The sequence below is a fragment of the Protopterus annectens genome, chromosome 4.part0 (genome assembly GCF_019279795.1).
Source record: "Protopterus annectens isolate FY-2018-M chromosome 4.part0, PAN1.0, whole genome shotgun sequence".
NCBI lineage: Eukaryota > Metazoa > Chordata > Ceratodontiformes > Protopteridae > Protopterus > Protopterus annectens.
Window position 1 is genome coordinate 191471509 of NC_056733.1, and position 21063 is coordinate 191492571.

At 35.9% G+C, this 21063-nt stretch overlaps 1 protein-coding gene across 2 annotated transcripts in view; it reads right to left on the reverse strand.

The window, feature by feature from the left end:
* The window catches only part of LOC122799248, a 1077360-nt gene that overhangs the window by 499928 nt on the left and 556369 nt on the right, over window positions 1–21063 (reverse strand). The window lies entirely within an intron of this gene.

Genomic DNA, 21063 nt, shown 5'->3' on the forward strand with positions numbered 1-21063 from the left:
AAGTTAAATGGATTAGCTGACACATTGGCAAAACAAGCAGCACAAAAGGGAGCAGAGCTTCCAGGATATGCATACAGCAATGTAGAAGTCAGTGCCCTAAAAGAGCTAGATGAACAGTCAGTTGAAGACCACCTCATAAACAGTCAAATGAAGCAGGGTTTAAAAAAAGAAACAGACCAGTGCGTAACTGCAGGAATACCACCAAAACAGTACTATGCATACACCACTTCTAAAGGATTACAGTGGTCTTATATGCCATTTCAGTTAGCACGTCAGTTGGTCACCAGATATTAGGACATCTAGGAGCCGATAAGCTATGGGCAGTTGTAAAAAAATTGGAATCCAAGTCTAAAAAAGGTTTACAAGTTAGTCATAAAAGAATGTCTAATCTGCATACAGATAAATGCTAATAGTAAAAAAACCCCAGTTACATCAAGTACAGCCAACAGATGGGCCATGGTATGCAGTTCAAATACATTATGCAGGTCCTTTGCCAACAACAAAGGGAGGTTACAGATACCTACTGGTAGTAGTGGATGTTTTCTCAAATGGGTAGAGGAAATTCCCACCAAAACCATGATAGCAAAGGCAATGGTAGTAGCCTTATGGAAAAATATTTTCTGTTATTGGGGGTGGCCGAAAATTATAGCGTCTTACAATGGTCTGCAGTTTCTTAGCGATTTAATAAAACAAATGTGTAATCTGTTAGGAATTCAGCAAAGACTTCATGTGCCTTATCACCCACACTGAAATGGAACTGTAGAGCAAATGAATCGTACGCTCAAGGAGTGTCTCAAAAAAGCGCATCTTGAAAAGGGAAATGCATAGGTACAACATTTGCCAGGCATTCTTATGGGCATAGGTGCAACACCCAACAGTGTGACAGGAATATCTCTTTATGAAATTATGACAGGGAGAAAAATGCCATTACAGTTACCTTTTGATCTTGACACACCACACGGTAAACCTATGTTAGAAATCGGCAATAATCAGTAATGGTTAAAAACAACTTACAGAAGTATGATTACAATGCAAGAGACCACACTTTCCATCTATGGAAAAAGGTACCAGCGTTATCGCCGGAAGAAAACCTTCTCTGTGGAACAAAGGACTTTGTAAAGATGTTCCAGATGGAAGGACACTGGGGTAGCAATTGGCAGGGACCTTTTGAAATAGTGGAATAAATAGATCCATTGGTGTACAAAATAAAAGGTAAAAAAGAAAAACAAAACAGTTCTAGTGCAGAGAGATCAAATGAGAGTAGTCAAAAGCAGTGAAAAATAAAGTCACAAAAGTGACATGCGTGTATTTTCTTTTCAGAAAATGAAGCTGTTTAAAGTGCACCTGTTTGGAATACAGAAGAGTAAAAGGCAGACAACAGTAAATGTAAATAATTATGCAAATATGTCTACATTTAAGCATGTGTTAGTTAGACTAATATTTATTTTTTTACAGTTTTTGTAATTTTATAATAGCACTAGGGACGGCAGAGACACCGGCAGAAAAAGCATACAAAATTTACTAATGTAAAGCTGTACTGGGTAGATGCTATAAAAATTAGAACTCAAGGTCATTTTTTTTTTTTTTTTTTTGTCCAGCGGGACAAAGGTGTCATGTTGGAAATCTTTCTTTTGACCAGGATGTCACATTTTGGAAGACTGCCAAAGGACAGGGATACGTCCAATTCCCACACAATGAAGTAAATGTGTCATTACAAAACTATACTGCTATAAAATGTTGTATACAAAACAAAGGGAAAAGACACCTCTTCAGTTTTATACTGAATGCAAAAATGGTACTGCAGAATGTTCCAAAATAAAAGTACAGGAAGGAAATATATTGGTCTGTATTAATGATTCAGAAATTACTGGAAGACATCTTTGGTCGGTTATTGTCAGAACTTTTAATAATAATAATCCCACAGCTAAATCTGATCAAGTAATTAGGGCACCATCAACATGTACGATAATAGGATAGAAACATCAAAAAACAGTAATACATTTTAATATCTCATTCCGTCCTGGCGATAATGGTGCCAGGAGATGAAAAGCATTGTACAATACTCTTTTAGAGGAGATGGGAATGGGTTTAGGTGCCTTAAATTCATTTGATAAAGAAATTTTAGCAAATAGATTAAAATTAACAGGCCAAAATATTTCAAAAATTGTGCATTTACAAGCACAATGGTTACCCACTATATGGGCATCACAAAAAGAGCATGTTCATTTTCAGAAGGAAATTCTGCAATGTTTTAATGAATCCTTGATTAGCAGATTAGGGTTTGATGTTAATGTTATGAAATTTGTAGATTGGACTAAATGTACTTTGCAGTCTTTGTGTGCACAAATGCAGAAAAAGTCAGTGCAAATGAAGTTAATGTCAAATAATGAATATGTGTGGAAAACAATGTCCGAACAATGGATTCCAAGTACTAACTGGATTGAGATGCATTGGCAACAAACAGTTTGCACAAATACATATTGTACAGGAAAAAAAAATACATATTATAATGTGACAAGTTCAGAAACAAAGTGCAAAGTTGTAGTTTTACCGCTGGTTTTTGGACCACCATTCCATCCATACAAGTATTGGTTACCCCAGTTAGAGGGAAACTATATTGATTTACAAAAAAAAAAACCTTCACCAAATCGAACATTGTTCTTATATGGCTAATGGGCTAATATGTGGTCAGCACTCACCAGTGTACGAGTCATGCTTTTTACAACATTCTGTAAATTTATGTAAATGGATGATTTTACCTTCTACTTTTGAGATGTCTACTGAAATGAGTGTATTATAACAAATCAAAGTTTACCATTTACTAAACAACGTCCTTTTGTAGGTTGTCTTAATAATATAATCCATTTAATACGGCATAATGAAACATATGTGTTCATTCCAGAAAGTAAAGTGACAGTGTCTTTAAATGGAATCCACAAGCATTGTGAATAATTAATATAGGATTTTCATTAGAATCGTTACATAAAGTCATAAATGAAAGTAAACAGTTAATTTCAGAGTTACAAAAGGTTAATAGAAAAATTCTAAGTCATGAATTAAATTCTATAATTGTGAAAAATAAATTAAGTTTGCTGAAAAAACTGAAGCAGACAGCACATAATTGGTGGGACATTTTTACAGGATGGTCTGCGAAAGGAGAAAAGTTGCTAAACTGGATTATACACACAGTTCTGATAGCAATGCTTATTATCATTGTATTAACTATTCAGAATTGTGTTTTGACTTGTTGGATCAAGAAAAAGCTAAAGGTTTTGTTTCCTAATGTGCTTTCTGTAAATCACGATGAAAATTATGATTTTAACTAAAGATTACATGTCAATGTAAACTACTTTTGTTCATGGGTAGGTACTAGGCTATTGGCCCTAGGGCCTATACAAGCCTAGCCAAAACAGTACATTGGCTTTTGCCACCCAAGAAAATTATTTACCTATGCCCCTGTCGAACAGAGCCACAGACGTGATCCCTGGGGTTAATTTCCTATTTCCCATTCAATCATCAAGATTTTTCTTGAAGAGTGCTAGTGCTAATGAGGAGCTTTGTTTGATACAGATAGGTAGTTTGTTCCAGAGTATGAGAAGTCTCTGGGACAGGAATCTATCCCTCCAGCATGTTCTGTTTATTGTGGTGCCAAGGTTTAGGTCCCTAGACCGTGTAACTCAGAGGGATTGGGATTTCTTTAAATGGAGCATATCCAACAGCTCTGGGTTTGACATAGCTTTGTATCTTAGGCAGAGATCGCCTCTGAGTAAATGATATGCGACGGAGTAAAGCTGGAGGTTTTTTGAGACGGTCTGCATAGGGCATCTGTTTGAGGCCAGTAGTCCTCTTTGTGAGGTATTTCTGCGGCCTTTCCAGTTGTTGTAGATGTCTTGTGAGGTACATACCAAAAGGGGCGTTTGTACTCTATAATGGGTCTAATGAGTGATGAGTAGGAGGGGAACAATTACCTCTTTTTTTCCTGGATGAGAAACCTTTTGTGATGAGGTCTGCCACATAGAAGGATTTCCTGACTACTGTGGCAATCTGATTATCAAAGGAGAGACTACTGTCCACCTGTGCCCCACGGTCTCTTATCACACTTTCGGTGTTAAGTAGACTACTGCCTATGTGGTAGTTCATGGGTACAGAGTTTTTACCAAAACGGATGGCAATGCACTTTTTGTGTGTTTTAAATTAAAAGGGGGAACTGTTAGAGTATGTTAAAGGGTTAAAACCTTCTTAGCTGAAAATAAGAAAAATGTAGAAAAATAGATTAGTTACTATATATGCTTGGCATCCATACTGTGTGACTATAACTGTTCCGTGACTAGCACAGTTGCAAGGAAAAGTGCAGATAAGAATGGCTCCCTAATTCCTGACTAGCACAGGTGCGAGGAGGACTGGAAACAGGAATGACTCCCTAAACCTTTAAGGGCGTCATATAAGCTGATTTTTGTTCTGTTTCAAGATAATTTATCAGCAGACTGCATGACATCAAGCCAATACCAAAGTATTGACTTGGACAGAAGGATCCAGATGGTGTAACAAAAACTGTATAAAAGGACAGTAAAACTAAATGCTGTTTGGATATTTTGTAGGAACACAGTTCTGAGGTAAATGGAGAATCATCATCTGTATCTGTAACGAAAAGTAAACCTTGTACAGTAAAAAGCTGTATCGTGTGGTACGTGTCATTTATTATATAAATAAGTTGTTTTATTAGTAACTGTGCTTAAAGTTGTTACAGTACTGTAAAGTATATCATTTTAAAATTTATCACAAGCAGGTTAAATACTTACACAGATGAATGCATAAAGCAGACTGATGAAATGTATTTTGAATTTTGTGGTAGAGGCTGCAACCTACAAATGTTACATAACAATAGGAAGAACGTTTTGGATGAAAGAAATGATATAGCTAGACCATATTTTTCTGAAGTGGATGCTAATAGAACATCAGTGAGTTTATCTAATAACGCTCAGTTCTGGTTAAGGTATTGTTTGAAGTATAATACACATACTAGCAAGATGCAAAACACTATTAAACAACATCGGTCTATATTTTATTTGTCTGACAGTGTGAAAGAAATAGGGTAGCAACTAAATTGGACAAAATGAAACAACTTTGTTTTAAAGATTTGGCTAGACAATCAGAGTATAGGATAGTAACTAAGGGTACATGTTATGCATACCAATTTTGAAAATATATAAACAAAACTAATAATTTTATAGATCCTGTTACTAGAAAAATTGTTTTGTTTTCAGACTTTTGCTACATGCAAAACTAAGAATGTTATTTGGTTATGCCAATGTATGTTGACAAAACTAACAGAATGTTAAAAGAACAAATTTGCTGAATATCTGTCTGATATACGCAGGAAAGCAGAAAGTAATGCCCCAGCAAAACATGTCATGAGTACACAAGCTTCACATAGTTTTAAACTTAGTTATTAAAACAGTAAATAAAAATCCTGGGGGAAGATTGACATTACACTGAATATGGAGAATACAGAGTATAAGTGGATTAATTATTTTCATGCAGATGCATATCCAGGTCTTAAACTTGTTTTAAAGGAGAGATCTCTTTGTAGATATAATGAAATTTTTGTATGATGAAATCAATTAGATTCATTTTAATATTAATTAATTTAGTTATTTATGGCTGTGTTTGATTGGTTAAACCTTTTACTTGTGATGTATAAAGGGATTAATGTATGTTGTTGAAAGCATTGAGGAAGAGTTATCTCAACAGCTTTGCTGTATTAAATTTGTTTTTACATTGTTTTGAACAGTCTGTTTTTTTAGTTGCTTTTTGCTTGTGATTTTTATTTGTTGGAACTCTTGCTGGGTGGTGTCTGCTTGTATTCTGTATTTGTTGCCATCACCCGCAGTACTCTGGCTATCTTCAAGCAAAGGTGCTTTACACATGCTGCAAGACTAGAATCAGAGTAAAGGAAATATTTTGCAATAGTTACTATAACAGTTCTTTGACCATTGGACATATCAAAGTGCAACTTCCTCTGTGGAGAGTTGACATTAATCACTCCTCTGAAGATTAATTTCTGCCATAGCATTAAGGATTCGATTTCAGATGTCTAACATTTCTTCATGCTTATGGATGTAAATTTCGTCTTATGGCATTTTCATATTGTCATTACTTTGCTGAAGACCAATACCAACATCTTCCATTGGTTGAATACGCTATCACTCTCCCTTCGATGGTGTGATTTTGACATGTGTGAAGTAGGATTTACTTTGTGGGGGTGCCGAGATAGTGATCAAGACTATAAAGTTAATTTTTCATCTTGACAACAGTTTAAATTCAGCAAATTCTTACTGCTTACTTTTGTAAGAACCTTTCCTGTAAATGTGTTGCCCATGTAACTTCTGTTTTATGTTTTAGCAGTTGTAGTCCTCAGCGTCTGCATGAGGTCTGGCAACGAGCAAGTGTAGTATGTGATGCTAAATAGCATTTCAAGTGTTGTGAGTTTTTGCCTTACACATCACTGCCACAGTTACCATAGCGAAAATAAGAATACGTCCGCTGCACTCTAGAAGAACAGAGTCAGGGTAATAAATTGTAGTACACTCACACTTCCATATGTATCACACTGCTGGATATCATGTAATGTGTAACTGCTAATGCTTTTATTGAACATGTAATTGTCTCTTACAATGTGTGATTGAAAGTCAGTACAGCTGAGCTCCACTGAGCTCATGATCAAAATTAATTATGCTAATCACATTCTGATACCCTTTCTAAAATGTTCTGCATACTGGACTCAAACCATGCTTCAAGTCTGCTTTTTCATTTATCTCACCAAGTTTGCTGTCCAGAGTGTTGATTGCCGCTCATCACTGCTAAGCCTGTTTGAGCTACAGAGGGTTAACTCAATTAAAATTTTCACTTTTTTCCATCAGCAGTGAACCCTGTTTGCTCACTGCCTAATGTCACACAAAAAAGGAAGTGAAGGTAAGTAAAACAATTCATTTTTGAATTAAGCTTTGGCTCTAACACATGAAACATACACTACAATATGCAAAGTCAGTATCTGCAACATGTTAAGATAAAACTGATCTGTTGCACATGTAATCACAATCACGTTTTCTCTCTGCTCCTTATTTGTTCGCAGCACGCACCACTGTGCTACTTCACAGTCCAAGTTCAATACGTCAGAGTATAATCACACATGTGCAAACACTTTGCCAACATCCGCACAAATATGTTTCTCAGCACTGCACATAAGAAAGAGATTGTAAACAAAAATAATATTGTTACTAGACTATATTACTTAATTACATGGAAATTGCTTAATATACTCAAGTAAACTCCAGTGAACTGTTTGGCTGAACACTTCATTCTGCACAGTTAGGTCTACACTGCAGCACTTACACTTGCAAATGATACACAACAGCACAGAGCCTTGGCACACATGCTGCATCATTCCTTAACCTTACTGCAATGGAACATTAAGGACATATTGACAGTGCATGACACAGCTGATGTCATCCTTTCAAAGATGCAGTGTGGCCCACATGCAGTCAGACTTTGCCTGTGGCATGTGTGTTTAATACAATTGCTTGTAGATTGTTTCAGTACATAGGTAGAGAGTTCAAATACAGGAATGACTGTCTTCTGTGAGAGTGTATCTTTCTTCCTCTTACTGTGCAGAACACACTGCAAATACATATACGAGGTATATCTATAAAATGTTCTTGCGCTGTGTGACCACGTTATAGCAGAAAGAAGGCAATACACAGTGGTGATATCATCCATTGAAATGTTCAGCGTCACAGCTGTGAAATAAATTTCTAGTTGTGATTGTGTTTCAGCAAACTTTCATTAGCTTGTAATGTTAGTTGTATAGTTAAAATTCTGACATTACTGTTTACAGTCAGTGTACATGTTAACAGTGTTATCACCCACATGTGCTGTGTTCATGTGTAGATGTTGTTTCCTCTTAAAAAGAGTTTATTTTAAATTTCCTTTGGAAAGGCTATATTAAAAGCTGATGCTGCCATTTGAATTGATTGTCATTCCATAGCAGATGTAGTGATACATGTCCTCAGGACTGAGAATATGAGACAATGTAATGTATGTTGCTGCATAAGTAAGGCATGTGTTTCAATATAGGATTATATCAGCATTGCACGTAATTGCTGTTCTACCATCACAGTGATAATGGAACGGGACCATGGGTATGTTTGGGTATACCTAGCATCAGGCAATGTTGTCTGACATGCAGCTAGATTCTTTCTAAGTAATTACAGGGACACATATTCCTTGAGTCATACACATTATGTAATGCTTTCAAATGACCACACATATGACAACGCTTATACAATGACACACTTATTGATCCCACTATGGTGTTTATTTTCTGAACGATTAGACAGGTGTTCTACAACAGCACTGAGTGACTGTAAGCATTTCTGTTCTTAACTGTTCTGCAGGAAAGACATCCCCCTCCCAATTCTACTGTGTATATGAAGAGTGGCAGAGGCCTATCCCAACTATTTTAGCAGATAAAAATTATGGGTAAATAAAAGTACAGCTGACTGAATGACTTCACATAGTTGGGGGTTCAACAGCTGTGATAACAGTTCCACTGAGACACATTAGATCAACAGACATAGTTTAGTTGGAGCTGTACAGCTCGATGTTCAATTCTAGCATAAGGAATCATTTTATGGAACGTACAGACATCACAAAACAACCATCACATCAGTCTTATCCCTTGATATGTCGCATAAACACATGTAGAAGTAGTTTTGGTTTTCATGGTATAACACCTTTGTTCTGCCAATGTCATGGTCAGAGTGCTACTGTGGCACAAGCATTGCATACTTTGTTGTACACAAGTACACTCCAGTTTTTACATGGTATGTGTACAAACAGAAACCTTCCTTGACCATGGATCACTGATTTAGGACTGATCCTAGTTGTGTGCACATGAGAGTACTCATTTAATTGCCATCAGTCTGACATGCTGATATGACCTTCATTATTAGGGATCCTTTCTTAACTCGTACATTAATTTCAGATGTTTATGACAATATCCATTGTCACCTCCTGTGGCAGATGTCAATACACAGCTTTGTAGAATACATTCATCATAGTGTGGTGTTGTCTGCATCTGTTCTTATCTGTCTGCACAATAGCTGTGTCAGGCAGGAGTGCCTTAAGCTAGGATATTACGTATGTCACACTTGCTCTTACATTTGTACCACCGCACACATCTATTTACGGGATGCATAACCATTAGAATACTAAAGTGCGTAATTCCCATCAAGCGTGATCCTCCTCGTACATGTTATGCCTACTTCTGTGGCATGCACAGTTAATACACAGCTCAGTGTTAACACTGATTGGATGGGTTAGATTCTTGCAAAAGGTGATTGTGGCCTCTAAGCCATTCATATTTTTCAACATGTTACGTTGTGCAAATATTCCATAATGAATGTACTGTCCTCGTTAACTAGCATCTCAACTTAGCATGTTAATGGCATTCATATGTCATATAATCCCGTCTGTTACAATGTTAATTTAACTGTCACATCCTATAATATCATATCTGCTTTTATTTACCTACATTTGCTCAGAAGTGTGACCACAATTATTATGACATACATATTTCCACACTTTTATTACTCCAAAACTGTTTTTGTGACATAAGCACCATTAAATCAATTATCTTAGTACAATTTGAACATTTTCCCTCACTGTTTACTTATTTCTGGATACATCTCTGACTTTTGTGCACCGTCTTCAGTACACTTTCCCTGTCTAGTAACTCATCTGTTGTAGTGGCCCTTTCTGTTTATCCTCCCTTCTTACTTATTTCTGTATTCATATATTTTATTTTTGTGTACACTGTATTCAATATACTTTCCCTGCCTGGTACAGCTTGCATTATTTGACCTGCGTAGCTCTTTGTGCTTTCTGCACAAGCACACTTAACAGGTTTACCCACAGGCAAGCTTGTTTGATTACTGTGTGTGCGCTTGTGCTGTTCAGTATGTTTTCATGGCTGCCAACACTGTTGCTAGAAACGTGCTTGTATTCATGTAAGCATGATGAACAGCATGCATGCGACTAGCACTGATGCTCATCTCGCTAACATGTAAACATCGTGTAGACTTTGCGAGAAGCCTACAGGATTGTTCATGAATCCCAAGGCATGTCTTTTTATACACTGACTCTGTTATTTTACTACCTATTGAATAACGTCTTAATATTTCCCATGTTCTCTCATAATCAGTATGATCACTTTTGCAGCATCACAGTAACTTGCTAACATTCTCTTGTTATGCTATTAACAACTCTTAGCAAAATTATCCCCTCTCTTACGCTCTTCCTTCCTTTCCTACTAAACAAACCTTTATACATCACAAGAAATATCAATTTATGAAACCTATTTTGCAGTTTCATAAAAATATTGTAATCCAAATTACTTCATGTAATTGGCCTTCAATTCTTAATACTCATCTTTCACTTTTCTTGTATATAAAGTTAATAAATCCCTCACACAATTCTTTACCAGAAAAACTTTCTTCTATCCATCAATTTATTCATAAATTTAAAAAAAAATTCCTTCTCCACATATCCCATCTCATGACAGATAGGCAGAAAACATAACTTATTTAACTTGGTACCAGGCACAATGTCTTTTTTCACATCCTTTAATACTTAATATTTCATCAAATTATTTTTCAACAATTTTTCTTTTTAGTCACTTCACTAGCTACTTGTTCATGTTTTTTATGATTCCATTCTCACTCAAATTTTTTTGTTTACCATTTCATATAAAATTCTTTAACATACAGTATTACTATTTCCATATCTTCTTCCTGTTCTACATCACTTTCCATTATTTATTCAACAAATTATTCATTTTACTTCTATCACATTTCAAACATTTTCCAAAAAATGCTGTTTATATCTTCCTTCTTTCCTTTCATGAAATATTTTACCTAAATATCACCTTATTCATTCACTGCCATTGTTTTCATATTTTTTTCTTTCTTTCTTTTTTACTTTCAGTCTTGTCCCTTTGCTTCATTCTCTACTGCTACCCTCCCAAATTTGTGCTTCTGGTTCTTACTTATATTTCACCAATCTTGTATATACAAGTCTATGTTTTTCTTTATATTCAATCCACCATTGTTTTTCAAAAACGCCCTCATTGTAATGTGCTCATACTATAAAGTTTACCATTCAATTCAAAACTCTTCTGCCTTAATGATGTGTTTGATTAACCTTTAAAAAATTTCCTTCTCTTATTATTTTATTTTATTTTTTTTATTCATTTAACATTTGTTAACCGGGAATGTCCGACTTGGAATAAGCCAATTTTCAGCGGAGGCCCAGGGAGAAATGCTCCAGATGCATGTCTTTGTAATGTGGGAGAAAACTGGAGCACCTGGAGGAAACCCACATGAACGCACACAGGACATGCAGACTCCACACAGAAGGCAACCCAGCCAAGAATCGAACCGGAGAACCACTTGCTGTGAGGCAACAACGCTACTACTGCACCATCCAATTATCTCCTTATTTTCCTAGATTAGTGTTCATCTTACAAAATGGTCAGTAAAATCCGCAGTTTTTCTTCACAATATAGTTCATAAAACTCATCAGATAGAATTACATAACTGAAGTTATGTTTTAATACTTCCTCTGATATTTGTATACTTTTCTTCCCAAATTATGGTTCCCAGATTTCATTACTTCAAAATAAAATACCACGAAGAGGCAACGTAACAAAAGTAAATAACTCAAAAAATAGCGTACGTTAGTTTATTGTCCGCTTTCATCCGTAGACTTCATCAGAATAAAACATCCATCAATGATCAAAGCGTAAATAGCATCATCAATCAAGTGTTAATTAAACAATTAAAAAACTAAAATAAAAGTTTAAAGGTACATGTCAGATAAAAAAGGAACTGATGTCAATGTGTTTATTAATAGACAATTCCCTGTACTTTAAAAAACATTTAACATTAATGGTATCATTTAAACCAGGGTGAACATCAGAATTTAATCTAATTTGCCAGAGGGTCTCACGCTGTTCAAGATGGTTCTTGAAATCCCCACCTCTTAAATCAAAATGAACAACCTCCAAGACAGAAAACAAAAACTTTTTAAATGTAGGACAAATAACTGAATGCATGAATAAGGCATTAGTTTCATCTTTTTGCCTGATGGCATAAAGATGCTCTCTAATACAAGTTTTTAAATGTCTGCTGGTCATACCGACATAAAAGGCAGGACAGCTGGAACAAATACCAATGTAAACAACACCTTTGGTGTTGCAATTTACAAAACAGGGTACACCAATAGTTTTTTCATAGGTGTTAAGATTAATGTGTGGACCCTCGTAAATGTACCTACACATACTACACTGGTAACAACAATGCATGCCTCTTTTGTCAGAAATGGTTGTAACAAGCTGGTTATCATTAAACTCTAATGCTTTCTTTAAGCTAAAACTATTCTTAGAAACAAAACACGGTTGGTTACCCAAAACTTTAAACAAATCCAAATTACCCCTAATAATCCTCCAATTTTTGGTCAAAATTTGTTGAATACGTTGACTATCAACTGTCATGTCCAAAGCACAGACCAAATTATTTTCAACATTGTTGTTGGTATGAACCAAATCAGGACTTAAATTCTCATCAGTTGTATAGTTCAACAATGCTCTGTAATCAACTAAGCGTTTACTTATGATCTCTTTACTAGTTTTAATTAAATCAGACATTGGATACCCTCTGTCAGCAAACAAGTTAATAATGAACTCAAATTCACTGATTAAGTCACGTTCTTTAGAAGTCATTCGACTGGCTCTAATGAATTGTCCTCTAAGGGATATTTTTGACAATATGCCTAGGATGATTACTAGTATAGTGCAAGTAACTGTTGGTAAAAGTATTTTTACGATATATGCCACTATGAAATCTCATGTCATCAGTGTCCCACCAAAGAAGCACATCCAAAAAATTAACCTTTAATCCTACACAACTTAAAGTAAATTTCAAATAACTAGACAGCATGTTAATTTCAGAAAGAAAATAATCAACAGTAGTAGAATCACCTTCAATAATAAACAACAAATCATCAACAAAACGACAAAAGAAAGAAATGTTGAATTTATTACGTAGCTGGGGCAAAAATTGATACTCCCACCAAGCCATAACCAAGTTGGCATAGGCAGGGGCTGCGGGAGAGCCCATGGCTACTCCTCTCTTTTGTTTATAAAAAATCTTATCAAAAAGAAAAAAATTATTGTTTAAAACAATGTCCAAGAAACCGCAGATGGTAGAAATAGCATTCTTGCTAAGCCCACAATTTTTCTTGGCTAAAATCACCGAACTGCTTCAACACCCTCACAGTGAGGGATGCAGGTATATAAAGATACCACATCGATGGTAAACATAATACACTTTTGAAAATCAAAAATTCCGTTCCGAGCGTATGACCTAAATTTGTCCACAAAATGCCAAGAATCTCTAACGTAAGAATCTTCTTTGACCAAACAAGGTCCCAAAATGGCATCAATGACAAGGGAAATACCCTCAGTGACTGAGTGAGGTGAAGAAACGATTGGCCTAAGTGGTGGATTGATTAAACATTTGTGGGTCTTTGGTATTCCAAAAATAACACCTATTCTGGGTTCCTGCACAGTACAAAAATCATAAACCTCATAACTAATGTAACCAGATATAAGTGCATCATATAAATGTGAATGAATCAAATGTTGTTTGTACAAAATCTGGTGAAGACTAATGATTTCATGTTCTTCAGTGTTACCCAAAATATCTAACATTTTACTTTTGTAAAGATCTTGTTCCATGATGACAATGTTGCCACCTTTGTCGCTCTTCATAAATCTCAGGTCAACGGTCATTGACCTGAGTCTACGAAGAGCAATCCTTTCATCGTTATTTAAATTAAAATAAGTATTTGATTTACTATGTAGCATCTGTTTAATGTCCTCAATAATTTTTGTGGTAATAGTAATAAAGGGTACAATTTGGACACTGATAACAAGAAGACTTTCAGCAATGTTGTTTATAAACCTCGTTCAGTTGGTCATTCTGCGCTAGGTAACAACACTGCTATTGACCGACAGACTTCTTCTGTTTCAGCTGCTGACAACAATGACTGTTTGACTGTTACCCATGATTCTGATGTTGCAGTAAATATTAACAATGTACGAGCAAGTGAAAGTTGTTCCTATGTTGACACTGGTAATGATACAGTTGTTAACACCAAAAAGAAAGCTGATGTTAACTCCAAAACCGTTTCTACCAGTTCCTTATCTTCTACTTCTGCTTTTTTCAACAAAAGAGGTCAGAACAGCAAGCAAACTGTCCTCACCAGAAGCCAAACTTTTTTGGCTTCGAATTCTTCAGGGGACGAAACATAGATCAAGCAGATGATAAATTTTGTATTATTAACTTAAGCCATTATGAATTTTCTGAAACTGAGTTAAAAATTCTTAAATATGGTTTAAATTTTGTGCCTAGTGTGAAAGCTGATTTTAGTAAAACCATAGTTGATATTAAAAAGTACACACGGAAATTAAACTTATTTTATTTAATGAATGACATTCCTACTATGAATAAGAGTTTAATCAAGCCTTCTAGTTTTTCTCCTCAGTTACAGCACACCATTAAGGTGTTTGAGGAATTATGTATTGAGGACATTAAACAGATGCTACATAGTAAATCAAATACTTATTTTAATTTAAATAATGATGAAAGGATTGCTCTTCGTAGACTCAGGTCAATGACCGTTGACCTGAGATTTATGAAGAGCGACAAAGGTGGCAACATTGTCATCACGGAACAAGATCTTTACAAAAGTAAAATGTTAGATATTTTGGGTAACACTGAAGAATATGAAATCATTAGTCTTCACCAGATTTTGTACAAACAACGTTTGATTCATTCACATTTATATGATGCACTTATGTCTGGTTACATTAGTTATGAGGTTTATGATTTTTGTACTGTGCAGGAACCCAGAATAGGTGTTATTTTTGGAATACCAAAGACCCACAAATGTTTAATCAATCCACCACTTAGGCCAATCGTTTCTTCACCTCACTCAGTCACTGAGGGTATTTCCCTTGTCACTGATGTCATTTTGGGACCTTGTTTGGTCAAAGAAGATTCTTACGTTAGAGATTCTTGGCATTTTTTGGACAAATTTAGGTCATACGCTCGGAACGGAATTTTTGATTTTCAAAAGTGTATTATGTTTACCATCGATGTGGTATCTTTATATACCTGCATCCCTCACTGTGAGGGTGTTGAAGCAGTTCGGTGCTTTTTAGCCAAGAAAAATTGTGGGCTTAGCAAGAATGCTATTTCTACCATCTGTTGTTTCTTGGACATTGTTTTAGACAATAATTTTTTTCTTTTTGATAAGATTTTTTATAAACAAAAGAGAGGAGTAGCCATGGGCTCTCCCGCAGCCCCTGCCTATGCCAACTTGGTTATGGCTTGGTGGAAGTATCAATTTTTGCCCCAGCTACGTAATAAATTCAACATTTCTTTCTTTTGTCGTTTTGTTGATGATTTGTTGTTTATTATTAAAGGTGATTCTACTACTGTTGATTATTTTCTTTCTGAAATTAACATGTTGTCTAGTTATTTGAAATTTACTTTAAGTTGTGTAGGATTAAAGGTTAATTTTTTGGATGTGCTGCTTTGGTGGGACACTGTTGACATGAGATTTCATAGTGGCATATATCGTAAAAATACTTTTACCAACAGTTACTTGCACTATACTAGTAATCATCCTAGGCATATTGTCAAAAATATCCCTAGAGGACAATTCATTAGAGCCAGTCGAATTACTTCTAAAGAACGTGACTTAATCAGTGAATTTGAGTTCATTATTAACTTGTTTGCTGACAGAGGGTATCCAATGTCTGATTTAATTAAAACCAGTAAAGAGATCATAAGTAAACGCTTAGTTGATTACAGAGCATTGTTGAACTATACAACTGATGAGAATTTAAGTCCTGATTTAGTTCATACCAACAACAATGTTGACAATAATTTGGTCTGTGCTTTGGACATGACAGTTGATAGTCAACGTATTCAACAAATTTTGACCAAAAATTGGAGGATTATTAGGGGTAATTTGGATTTGTTTAAAGTTTTGGGTAACCAACCGTGTTTTGTTTCTAAGAATAGTTTTAGCTTGAAGAAAGCATTAGAGTTTAATGATAACCAGCTTGTTACAACCATTTCTGACAAAAGAGGCATGCATTGTTGTTACCAGTGTAGTATGTGTAGGTACATTTACGAGGGTCCACACATTAATCTTAACACCTATGAAAAAACTATTGGTGTACCCTGTTTTGTAAATTGCAACACCAAAGGTGTTGTTTACATTGGTATTTGTTCCAGCTGTCCTGCCTTTTATGTCGGTATGACCAGAAGACATTTAAAAACTCGTATTAGAGAGCATCTTTATGCCATCAGGCAAAAAGATGAAACTAATGCCTTATTCATGCATTCAGTTATTTGTCCTACATTTAAAAAGTTTTTGTTTTCTGTCTTGGAGGTTGTTCATTTTGATTTAAGAGGTGGGGATTTCAAGAACCATCTTGAACAGCGTGAGACCCTCTGGCAAATTAGATTAAATTCTGATGTTCACCCTGGTTTAAATGATACCATTAATGTTAAATGTTTTTTAAAGTACAGGGAATTGTCTATTAATAAACACAATGACATCTGTTCCTTTTTTATCTGACATGTACCTTTAAACTTTTATTTTAGTTGTTTAATTGTTTAATTAACACTTGATTGATGATGCTATTTACACTTTGATCATTGATGGATGTTTTATTCTGATGAAGTCTATGGATGAAAGCGGACAATAAACTAACGTACGCTATTTTTTTGAGTTATTTACTTTTGTTACGTTGCCTCTTCGTGGTATTTTATTTTGATTTATTATTTGCATTTGTTTTTAGATTTCATTACTTCCTTACCTACTCTTCTGTCCTATATTATTTTCTCAGTCTTTCTTTCCTTTTTTTGTGCATCACAATTAAGATCACTCACAACTATATTGTCCTTATTAATTATCACAAATTATTTCATTGCTTCAAACATTCACACTCTCTATCCCTTACAGATATGCATGGATATACGACTATCACCCATGTTGGTTTATCATATATTCTCATATCACGATCCTGAAATTCCAGTTTTAACATCCATCCCCTTAAAGGAAAACTCCACCTCAAAAAAAGTGTGTTTTTCATGTAACTTTGTTTTATAAGTTATTATAATGCATCAGAATTACTCTAGATACTTCTAATAAAACTTTAATACATTTTTCCAAAACTGGGCTTACAGTGGGCCTGATATATTAGTATCTTGTTTTAGAGCGTTCTTGTCCACTTCCCAGAATCTCTTTCAAGTCCCCTTTATATGAGTCATGCTAGAGATAAAGGAGCTGCCTTCCCACTGCATTGACATAAAATGAAAGCACTTAAGAGTCACAGGCAACATACAGACCTTTTACAGCAGAAATGTTTGCATTTTTTTTCCAGAAAGACCATTGTGTAACTTTCTGTCAAAGCCTGTTGTCAAGTTATTTGTAGCAGTTATATGGCTCCAGCCAAAGAAGTAGCTAAACTGTAGACTTTTATAGGGATTGTAATTTTGTAGTGCCACTGTGCACTGACAGACCCTCTTCCTACAGTCCTCCTGAAGTGCCAAATCTACCACTGAAAAACCAAGTGCTGTTAACACTTCAAAGAACTGGATATGCTACTCGCGAGTGTCAACAGCAGCAGGAAGATGAGTAGTTTTTTTTTTTTTATCCTGAATATTGGAGAAATGTGCTAATGTGCTTGCTGCTTTTCCTCAAAAGTATTTTACAAGCACAGTACAAAAAAGTAGAATGGCATCTTTTCATAAATTCATGTTAGGAGACTTTTTAAAATGAGGCACAGATGTCTTCATACATTACATTTTCCTACTTCTGTTGCATTGCTGTCCCTTGAACTGTTATACTGGAGCATACTAACACTTTTGAACATGACAAACCAGTAGTTCTGTTTATAAGACTAACACTAATTTCTATAAAATTGTTGCAGTTGCAGAAACTATCACTTGCAAATGAATCACAGTGCAAAATGTGGCAAACTATCACGGTTGCCCAAAATGGGACATTCTTAATGAAACTTGTGACATGCAATGGTTTATATTACTTTACATTATACCAAGATGACTTAAATGTAGCATCACAACTTTCTGTGACATTCAGTAAAAAGTCAGAAAATATTTTTTTCTTGTAACATATAAAGTCATTTTTCATATCCCTCTTCCCTCAGATGGCCAAATGCCCAAACCAGGACTAATCCACAGAAAGAGAGGCAGGTGTACTGATATTGTTTTTCTTCCTCTTTGCTATAAAGGCAGTGGAAAACTGTTGCACAACACTGATTATTTTTATATAGCAGCTGCTGACATGCAGAGACAAATTCTTCTGCTGAAGTATGTGAGAAGTTAAGCTTAATAAAAAGTGGGTATTCCCCTCCTTTGATTCTAAAGAAAGGAAACAAGTTTTATGAGGTGCAGACAGATATCTGGTGCCTTAACAAAAGAAAAGAATCCTACTTTTGTCAAACACATCTTTTCCAAAATCCTGTATCATTTTCTCCATACCCTTAGAAGTTACTTTATTCTATGTTCAAAAGTTCAAAAGTCTAATGCCTTCTAACTATATTACATCTGCATGTACACAGTGGCAACATTCATACACTAATAAACTTGCACTTCATTGTTTATACCACATTCACAGCCCTAACATTTACATTAGCTCTTTCCTGTTTTTTTTTTTTTTTTTTGCATCTTTTGCTAGTCTTCTTCATAATTGCATTTTCTTCTTTTTTTACCCTTTTCTGAACAGATTTCTCATTTCCCTCTTCTATCACATATTTTTTGTCATCATTATATTGGAGTACAGCATATTTTTTTATTTTTTTTTTAACTAAAATGCCCTTCTCCCTTTCCATTCCCCTATAATATCAAAATTTTCAGCTGATTTTACTTCAGCTTGCTGTAACTAGAAGTTATGTACTTACCATAACGTTCCATGTTTGTAGTCCATCTCGCCTATATTCTTGCTGGTTAGTTCGGAGCAGATTCACAGCTCTGACTCGGCCGAATACTAAAGCTCGAGAGCTTTCAGTGGCTCGAGGCTAATCCCTATCCCATGATGCCCCAGGCTACATACCCAGATCTTGTTTGCAAGCCAGCAAGAAGCACCTTATCTTCTATATGTAGAGAACAGATATACATATATATATATATATATATATATATACATACATACACACATATTTACAAATCACTATAATTCAGTCAAGGAAGAGGCTGAAAGTCATCATATCTCTGCAGGCAGATAATTTTTGTCCACCAGTTCCTCCAGGAACGGGAGGGGGAAAAAAGGTGGGACGCAAGAATATAGGCGAGATGGACTACAAACATGGAACGTTACATAACTTCTAAATGTTATATAGTCCATCTCGCCGTAATTCTTGCTGGTTGAGACAGCGTCTCTAGCACCTAAACCCTAGGGTGGCTCGGGAAAAAAGACTTTTCAGTACCGTGGATCCAAAGGAAGCCCTGTTCCAGGAGGCAAAGTCCACTTTGTAGTGAGTGATAAAGGTGTGAGTTTTCGCCCATGTAGCAGCTGCACAAATCGAATCTAAGGGAAACCTTGCTTAAAAGACAGATAAAATTGAAACTGACCTAGTGGAGTGACCTTTTATCTTCCCTGGTAATTGAATGTCATTCTTTTGGTATGAAAGGATGATACAATCCATAAGCCATTTAGACAAGGTCACCTTAGAGACTGGTACTCCTGCCTTCTTATCAGAGAAAGAGACAAGAAAAGTTGGTCTGACTTTCTAATATCCTTCGTTCTATGCAGGTAAAAATGCAACTGCCTGTGTACATCAAGCTGGTGTAGTTTATATTCTGCCTTGTTGGTGTAATTGGGGAAAAAGACTGGCAATTCTATGGATTGGTTTATGTTGCTTTCCGAACAAACCTTTGGGAGGAAGGAGGGGTTAGTTCTGAGAGATACCGTGTCCTTATGAAATACAATATAAGGTGAACATACTGAAAGAGCATGCAGTTCTGAAACTCTTCTGGCTGATGTAATGGCAATGAGGAAGAGGGTTTTCAACGATTAATATTTCAAATCACAAGTAGAAGCAAGTTCATAAGGGAATGTAGTCAGAGAATTTAGAACCAAATTTAGATCCCAGGGTGTCATCAGTTCCTTAATCGAAGGCCTAAATAGAAAGGTACCTTTGAGAAAGGCCTTACATAATCTGTGAGACATAATGGGAACACCCATTTCACCTGTATGAAACTTGGAGACCGCAGCTAATTGTACCCTAATAGTAGCTGCCGCAGCGCCTTCTTCAAACAAATTTGTGAGAAACTCTAAAATTGCTGGAATAGGAGCAGTAAGAGGTTTGATACTTCATTTAGCTGTCAAACATGAAAACCTCTTCCATTTGTTAAGAGTATAATTTCCTAGTGGAGGGTTTATGGGAAGAAGCTAGGATATGACTTACTGCTGGAGTGAAAGAATAACACCTGGCTAGTCGTGGAATTGGAGCAGCCAAGCCGTCAACTTGAGGCTATGGATGGAACTCTCCCGAAGTGTGTGTCAGAAAGTCCGGAACTGGATCCAGAATCCAAGGTTCCTCCAAGAGGTGAGTTTGTAGAAAGGGAAACCAAACCTGACGAGGCCAGTACGAAGCAAAGAGGATCCTCTTGCTTCTCGACCAATTGGCTTTCTGTAATAGTTTTGGAATGAGTGGATAGGGGGGAAATGTGTAGAGTAATCCCGAGGGCCAATCGTGAACCAGTGTATCCCTGGGTGGCTTCCCCTTTGGGGGAATTAGGGCAAAGTAGTTGCTGCATTTGGTATTCTTGGGAGTGGCGGAAAGGTCACAGCAAGGCTGGGCCCATCTGCGGAAGATCATCTCCGCAATCTCTCTGTTCAGGG